We start from the raw sequence: 9,365 nt of genomic DNA on the forward strand, positions 1-9,365 counted from the left end.
TTGCATCGTATGGGAGGCGCATTCCCAATCTCGTTGTACCCCTGTACAATGACAATAAAGATATATTGTATTGTATTGTATTGTATTGTATTGTATTGTATTGTAAATGCCTTTGGCCCTCAGCTCCCTCCAATCTTCCCGACTGGGAGATAAGATCTACCATTTAACATGCAAATTTTCTCCGTTGGGTGTTGTAACTGAATATCGGGGCCATTCCACAACACTTTCCCCAATCCGAACCAAACCTTTTTTGGTAAGTTGTTCTTTAGTTGAGAATTTATTGCGATGGAACTTTCACTGCCAGAACCTCTTGAAAAAAGCATTTGAAGATCGACAGATAATTCTTGAATAGAGCAACCCTACCCCATAATCAAGTTTCCGTTCATAACCCCACAACGTCTCGACTATCGATGCATTGTTTTCGAGAGCTGCCTATGCTCATGGCTGATTCAGTGTGATTGCTGTTTCGTTTTTTTTTCCCTGCCGCTCCCTGCTCTCACACGGTGAGGGGGGGGGACAATGAAACAGGGGGCAAAATAATACTCCAGAATCAGCAATTCCTCTAGCGTTTTGATGATTAATGGCATCTAGATCTGGTGGGAACAATGGGGGGACTTATCCCCGGAGAAAAAAAGACCAATGGTTCGATTTTGATGTGCTAATTCAGCTCTTTCACAGAGAGAGAGAGAAAAAAACCCCCCAATGTTTTTGCCTCATTTTAAGGGAAGATTTTTTTTTTAAACAGTGCGAAGTTGAACGGGCAATTAAAGGAGGAAAATGCAATAATTGGTGAGCTGAGTGGCCTTCGAAATGGCAGCACTGGTGGAATAATATTCTCCGATATTCAGTCACGGTAAAACAATTTAGTCCTATCTCGCAATGAAGCAGAACCTCCTTAATTAACACTGGGAAGTTTTAACTGTGTACAATAAAGCTATTGTCAGGAAACTCCATTTCGTGGTAGTCTGCTGTCAGAAGCTGGGGAAAATGGCTATAGACTTGTTGCAATGTGCAATGTTTTCAGCAGCAGTGTGAGGAAAAAAACGCACACCTCCAGATTCAGGGGCAGTTTCATCCCAGCTGTTATTAGGCGACTGAATCATCCTGCCACAACCTGAGAGCAGTGCTGAACTACTGTCCGAAGATAGACACAAAAAGCTGGAGTAACTCAGCGGGACGGACAGCATCTCTGGAGAGAAGGAATGGGTGACATTTCGGGTCGAGACCCTTCTTTGACGTAGATGTAGATGGGACATGAGGGCATGTTGGGCCGAAGGGCCTGTTTTCACGCTGTAAGACTCTATGACTCGATGACCATATCAAAACCTGTCTCCTGAACCCTTGTGAAAGTTAACAAACAGTCAAATATACTTCACCTTATTTTACATTGGCTGATTTAATATTTAGCCTGTAAAGTGGAATATCACTTAGATAGAGCTCTAGGGGCTAACGGAATCAAGGGATGTGGGGAGAAGTTGGGCACAGATCACTGATTGTGGATGATCAGCCAAGATCGCAATGAATGGCGGTGCCGGCTCGAAGGGCCGAATGGCCTCCTCCTGCACCTATTTTCTATGTTTCTATGTTTCTATCATTCCGATCTCTAAATGCAGCAGTGACATCAAATGCTGCAAAAATGAGCAACCTATGTTTTGTGAAATAAATCTCCACCTTTCCCCACTGACTATTCCATTCAAAGGGCAGATTTGATTAAAGCGCTAAAATATTTATTGAAAACTACACTGATGGCATTTTAGTTATGAGTGACCAGGAGACCTTATCTGACTTACAGTCGGAGAATTTCAAAGATGCTTGGTTGCTGTACAGATATATATTCAACGCAAGAAATATAAGGCATTGTCTTGTCACAGAGCTGGTTAAAATGCAAAGTCCTATAAATGAACAGTGTTGATTGAAGAAGAGCAAAGAGCAAGAAGATCGACACTTAAGATGTACAGTCAATACCAGGATGACAGCAGACGCGAGATCAAACAGTGTATCTAAACTGAGAAGAGAATGCAATTGGAAATAATTGTGTTTCTTGTCACATGGAGCCTGGTTGTAAATGCATCGGGTTTACCATAAAATTGTTTCTGCATACAGGAAGGCACAACACTTTTTTTTTCATTGAAAGATACAGTTTGGACACAGGCCCTTCAGCCCACCGAGGCCATGCCAACCACCTGTTTGCACTAGTTCTATGTTATCCTACTTTCTCACTGTGCCACTGGGCGGCACGGTGGCGCAGCGGTAGAGTTGCTGCCTTACAGCGAATGCAGCGCCGGAGACTCAGGTTCGATCCTGACTTCGGGCGCCGTCTGTATGGAGTTTGTACGTTCTCCCCGTGACCTGCGTGGGTTTTCTCCGAGATCTTCGGTTTCCTCCCACACTCCAAAAGATGTACAGGTATGTAGGTTAATTGACTGGGTAAATGTAAAAATTGTCCCTAGCGTTTGTAGGATAGTGTTAATGTGCGGGGATCGCTGGGCGGCGCGGACTCGGTGGGCCGAAGGGCCTGTTTCCGCGCTGTATCTCTAAAAATCTAAAAAAAAAATCTCATCCACTCCCTACATACTAAGTGCAATTTACAGAGGCCAATGAACTTATGAACTTATGTAGGAAAGAAAAACCTGCAGGTGATGGTTTAAATCGAAGGTAGACACAAAATGCTGGAGTAACTCACCGGGTCAGGCAGCATCTCTGGAGAGAAGGAATGGGTGAAGTTTCGGGTCTGAAGAAGGGTCTCGACACAAAACGTCACCCATTCCCTCTCTCCAGAGATGCTGCCTGATCCGCTGAGTTACTCCAGCATTTTGTGTCTACCTTCAACTTATGAACCAGCACGTCTTTGGGATGTGGGAGGAAACCGGAGCTCCTGGAGGAAACTCACCTGGTCACAGGGAGATCGTGTAAACTTCGCACAGGCAGCACCCGTAGTCAGGATCAAACCCGGGTCTCTGGAGCTGTCAGACAACAAGTCGACTACCACAGCACTCCTGCACTGCCCCGATAATGAATTTTTATTTATTATATATTATCTATATATTCTGCTTAAAGGCTTCCTGTAATGGTAAAGTCTAGAAACAAAGGGCACAGCCTCAGAATAAAAGAATGTACCATTATAATGGAGATGAGAATCTAGAGATACGGAAGGGTAAGGTGTGAAAACAACGGATCAAAGCGGATACTGCTCAGGAAATGTAAAATGGTTCATTGTCAGGTGAGGGGAAGGTGACATGGAAAGTAGGCCATCCGGCCCATCGAGCCCGCACCGCCATTCAATATAATTATGGCTGATCATCTAGAATCAGTACCATGTTCCTGCTTTTTTTTTTAGAGATACAGCGCGGAAACAGGCCCTTCGGCCCATCGGGTCCGCCCCGCCCAGCGATCCCCGCACATTAACACTATCTTACACACACTAGGGACAATCTTTTTTTTTTGTTGACATTTGCCCAGCCAATTAACCTACATACCTGTACGTCTTTGGAGTGTGGGATGAAACCGAAGATCTCGGAGAAAACCCACGCAGGTCACGGGGAGAACGTAGAAACTCCATACAGACGGCGCCCGTAGTCAGGATCGAACCTGAGTCTCCGGTGCTGCATTCACTGTAAGGCAGCAACTCTACCGCTGCGCCACCGTGCCGCCCCCATATCCCTTGATTCCGTTAGCCCTAAGAGCGATATCCAACTCTCTCTTGACAAGGCGTCGTTGGCAGTGACTGTCTGGTGACCTGCAAGGGGAATCTAAACAAACCCTTACGTTGGTTGACATTTAGTGAATCTTTATGAACGTTGGCAATATACACACACAATTATTGAGCGCACGTTGCTTTCTGTGTCAATCATGATATCGGCGCAAAATGACAGCCGGATTTTCATTTATTGCTCCGGGATTGTTATTAGCAGTGCTTTTCTCCTGACAGATTTGCATGTAAATCGTGGAGATGTGAGAAGCATGACATTCCTGCAGAGTGGGAGGTTAATTCGAGTTCATCTTTATTCCTTCGGTTTAAAAACTAATCATCGGGAGGTATCTCTGTGCAACAAGCCTCGGTCAGGCTAGGCATTCTGTAATAAATGCTCGCTACAAATTCGACTGACAATCACTCACTGTTCCCCCTGCGAGACGGTATTGTTTTCCTGGCCCTGAATTTCAAAACTGCTGCCCGTGGCATTAACGCGGCATATTAACATAAAATATTCCGTCTCTTCTCAAAATATTTGTGCTTCATTGAATTAAAATACAGAAGCAACAGTCTGGAAGTTACAAAGCTGAGGCCCAAGAGTTAAGATGGGTTGTGTTTCCAAATGATCTCCCTGCACCTCAAATACCCCAGACATACAACTGAGTTTAAAATCACACCCTTGATAGTTTATTCTTGGATTTCAAAAGTTTAGTTCAGTCTAGTTTAGACATACAGCGCGGAAACAGATCCCGCGGCCCACCGAGTCCGCGCCGACCAGCGATCCCCGCATACTTACACTACCCCACACACACTAGGGGGCAATTTTACATTTTACACCAAGCCAATTAACCTACAAACCTGCACGTCTTTGGAGTGTGGGAGGAAACCGAAGATCACGGAGAAAACCCACGCAGGTCACGGGGAGAACGTACAAACACCGTAGAGACAAGAAAGAAGGTACAAGTTCAGTGAAAGTCACCATATTAGACGGAGTCAAGAGTATGTTGTTGTCATATGGCCCAGTTAGAACAATGAAATTCTTACTTGCAGCAGCACAACAGAATATTAAACATAGTGCACTGTAAACAATATAATAAATGAGAAAAAAAATATGTGTATGTATACACATACCCACATTTGCATTTTTATATATATCTATATATATACATATAGATATATATGTGTGTGTGTGTGTGTGTGTGTGTGTATATATATAGATATATATAAAAATGCAAATGTGGGTATACATACACATACTTTTTAGTGTACACATAATTTTTTTAATATAACATAATATTACATAGGGCAGCATGGTGGCACAGCGGTAGAATTACTGCCTTACAGCGCTTGCAGTGCCAGAGACCCGGGTTCGATTCTGGCTATGGGTGCTGTCTATCCGGAGTTTGTACGTTCTCCCCGTGCCCGCATGGGTCTTCTCCGAAATCTTTGGTTTCCTTCCACACTTCAAAGACGTACAGGTTTGTAGATTAATCGGCGTGGGTTTGCATATTTGGTATAAGTGTAAATTGTCCCTAGTGTGTGTAGGCTTGTGTTAATGTGCGGGGACCGCTGGTAGGTACGGACTCAGCGGGCCGAAGGGCCTCTTACCGCGCTGTATCTCGAAACTAAACTAAACTAAACCAAAGGTTATATTAAATAACGATGGGTTATTTTTCTGACTATGCATCATGCATAGATGGAAAATGTACTTTACGTTGTGCTTTAGGACCGCTGAGATGTTGTAGTGACAGGTCGAGCACGTGAACTTATACTATACAGGCAATGCCAGCAGTTTCTCAATGCCAGCAGTTTAAATGAGAACTGCTGCTGCCATCCAAATCTCCTGCTCTCCATCGCCATGGCGATGCGACGTGGAGGAGAAATCAGTCAGATTAGCAACCTTCAGATTAAATGGCAAATTGTCCATTTCAAATTCACTTCCAGAGTCCAGACAACGACTTGCCTCCCCCTCCCCTACCATTTATCTGTGCAAAACTCTGTCATCAGCATTCAAATGTGTATAACATACATCTTAATCAACTTCATTGAAACAATTTCCCACAAATTATTTCTAATAACCGTCACGGGTTACTGATTGTGGATGATCAGCCATGATCACAGTAAATGGCGGTGCTGGCTCGAAGGGCCAAATGGCCTCCTCCTGCACCTATTTTCTATGTTTCTACGTTTCTATGAAACAAATGAGAACAAGATACAATATATTAACCTTTTTATTCACAAAATGCTGGAGTATCTCAGCAGGTGAGGCAGCATCTCAGGAGAGAAGGAATGGGAGACGTTTCGGGTCGAGACTCTTCTTCAGGGTCTCGACCCGAAACGCCGCCCATTCCTTCTCTCCTGAGATGCTGCCTGACCTGCTGAGTTACTCCAGCATTTTGTGAATAAATACCTTCGATTTGTACCAGCGTCTGCAGTTATTTTCTTATATATTAACCTTTGGTCGGTTTATATAATTTCCTTCCTTTCTACGCTTTTCCACACTCGGGTCATCGTTGTTGCTTTAGTCAATATATATATTAGCTGCTCACAGCTATCATAGGAATTTAATGTACAAACTCCGTACAGGCAGCACCCGTGTTCAGGATCGAGCCCTGGTGTCTGGTGCTGTGAGGCAGTAACTTTACCGCTGCCCCATCGTGCTACTCCATAGATGGCATCATTAGTTCATGCTTTTGAAGTGTGATTTATGAAATTCCTCGTGTTCGTTCGGCACACACTACTTTCGCTCAGAGGGATAGACAATAGACAATAGGTGCAGGAGTAGGCCATTCGGCCCTTCGAGCCAGCACCGCCATTCAATGTGATCATGGCTGATCATTCTCAATCAGTACCCCGTTCCTGCCTTCTCCCCATACCCCCTGACTCCGCTATCCTTAAGAGCTCTATCTAGCTCTCTCTTGAATGTATTCAGAGAATTGGCCTCCAGTGCCCTCTGAGGCAGAGAATTCCACAGATTCACAACTCTCTGACTAAAAAAGTTTTTCCTCATCTCTGTTCTAAATGGCCTACCCCTTATTCTTAAACTGTGGCCCCTGGTTCTGGACTCCCCCAACATTGGGAACATGTTTCCCGCCTCTAACGTGTCCAACCCCTTAAGAATCTTATACGTTTCGATAAGATCTCCTCTCATCCTTCTAAATTCCAGTGTATACAAACCTAGTCGCTCCAGTCTTTCAACATATGACAGTCCCGCCATTCCGGGAATTAACCTAGTAAATCTACGCTGCACGCCCTCATGTCTGGAGCATGGACTACAGAAGTGTGCTCGCAGGAGGAGCATCGTGTCAGCTGAACTTTGTCCCCCCCCCCCGGACATAGGCACAAAGTGCTGGAGTAACTCAGCGGGCCAGGCAGCATCTCTGGAGGAAAAGGATGGGTGATGTTTCGGGTCGGGACACCTTCCTCAGGAATCTGGAAACTGCCGTCTGACCCACTGAGTTACTCCAGCATTTTGTTTCTATTTTCGGTACGGACCTGCATTGTGCAGTTCCTTCCTACACACTTTTGTCTGCTGGACCTTGGGAGCTTGTCCACCGGCCAAAGTAGTTCAATCATTGCCGATTGAACAGCAGTTTTACACTTCATGTCCACAAAATGGATGCACAGCAAAAGACTAAATAAGCAACGTAGATCATTTTAACGGGATAGCACAGCGGCAGAGTTACTGCCTTACAGCTCCAGAGCCTTGCATTTGATCCTGACTACAGGTGCTGCCTGTATGGAGTTTGTACGTTCTCCCTGTGACCAAGTGGGTTTTGTCCGGGTTCTTCCCACACTCCAACGTCATTTCATTGTAGGTTACATTGAAAGATAGAAAATAGGTGCAGGAGGTGGCCATTTGTGATCATTTGTAGCCCTTCGAGCCAGCACCGCCATTCATTGTGATTATGGCTGATCATCTACAATAGTAACCCATGCCAGCCTTCTCCCCATAACCCTTGATTCCACTAGCCCCCAGAGCTCTATCTTTTAAATTCATCCAGTGAATTTGGCTCCACTGCCTTCTGTGGCAGAGAATTCCACAAATTCACAACTCTCTGGGTGAAAACGTTCCTTCTCACCTCAGTTTTAAATGCCCCCCCTTTATTCTTAGCCTGTGTCTCCTGGTTCTGGACTCCCCCAACATTGGGAACATTTTTCCTGCATCTATCTTGTCTAGTCCTTTTATGATTTTATACGTCTCTATAAGATCCTCTCTCATCCTTCTAAACTCCAATGAATACAAGCCTCATCTTTTCAATCTTTCCTCATATGACAGTCCCTCCATCCCAGGGACTAATCTCGTGAACCTACGCTGCACTGCCTCAATAGCAAGGACGCCCTTCCTCAAATGAGGAGACTAAAACTGCACACAATACTCCAGATGTGGTCTCATCGGGGCATTATACAAGATCCCCTCTCATCCTTCTAAACTCCAGGTTAATTGAATAAAATAAGTTGATTGTAGGTTAATTGTCTTCTGTAAATTGTCTTTAGTGTATCGGATAGAACTAGCATATGGGTGATTGTTGATTGGCACGGACTCGGTGGGCTGAAGTTTCCATAGTTTCCACGCTGTATCTCTAAACTAAAACCAAATAAAACTAAACTCGACTGGTGCAGTGAAAGATCTACAATGATTTCAGTGGAACGTAATATTAGATGGAGCTTAAAATGAGTAACTTATTAAATCCCATCAGTTTCTGATTGGATGGTTTCATCTGCTTAGAGTTACATCTTAATGAACACCTTATAACATTCATTTATCAGACTACTAGACCAAGTGGACCCGTTGGGCCCAAACCTCTTCTGCATTGGTGCAGCACCCACTCCTCTCCCCCCACTCCCTCTCTCCCTCTCTCCCTCCCTCCCTCCCTCCCTCCCTCCCTCCCTCCCTCCCTCCCTCCCTCCCTCCCTCCCTCCCTCCCTCCCTCCCTCCCTCCCTCCCTCCCTCCCTCCCTCCCTCCCTCCCTCCCTCTCTCCCTCCCTCCCCCTAGAGCTCTATCTAACAGCCCAGTTAAGTTTCTGGAGTTCCATGAAACCTCAAAAAATGGTGGTCAGGTAGATCTACTCAAGTCATTTTCAACCATTTCACACCGAATAAATAGTGCATTAATTCTAGATAATATTTAATAGAGAATAATGGGTGGCTGATCGTAATTCAATATCAGATTACTCGTCAGACCGTCACCCCATAGTTATTAATATCTGCTGAGTCAGAGAATCCAATTACAGTCTTGTAATTATCGCCTTATGTAAGTTTGGAGTATTCAATCCATGTTTGCTTATAAAAAAGCATTGATTTATATCTATGTAATATTCCTTTAATATTAAATAATATTACAAATAAAATTACATTTTGGAACGGATGTTGTAAAGCAGCATTTTGTTGGATCACTTTATTTCTCCAAGGGTCTCAGAGTTACGAACAACTCAGTGAATGTCGGATGCAAAGACTTGCAGTGGCAGAGTTGCTGCCTTACAGCGAATGCAGCGCCGGAGACCCGGGTTCGATCCCGACTACGGGTGCTGTCAGTACGGAGTTTGTACGTTCTCCTCGTGACCTGCGTGGGTTTTTCCCGAGATCTTCCGTTTCCTCCCACACTCCAAAGACGTGCAGGTTTGCAGGTTAATTGGCTTGGTGTAAGTGTAAATCATCCCTCGTGTGTGTAGG

Source organism: Rhinoraja longicauda, chromosome 21 (genome assembly GCF_053455715.1).
Source record: "Rhinoraja longicauda isolate Sanriku21f chromosome 21, sRhiLon1.1, whole genome shotgun sequence".
Classification (NCBI taxonomy): Eukaryota; Metazoa; Chordata; class Chondrichthyes; order Rajiformes; family Arhynchobatidae; genus Rhinoraja; species Rhinoraja longicauda.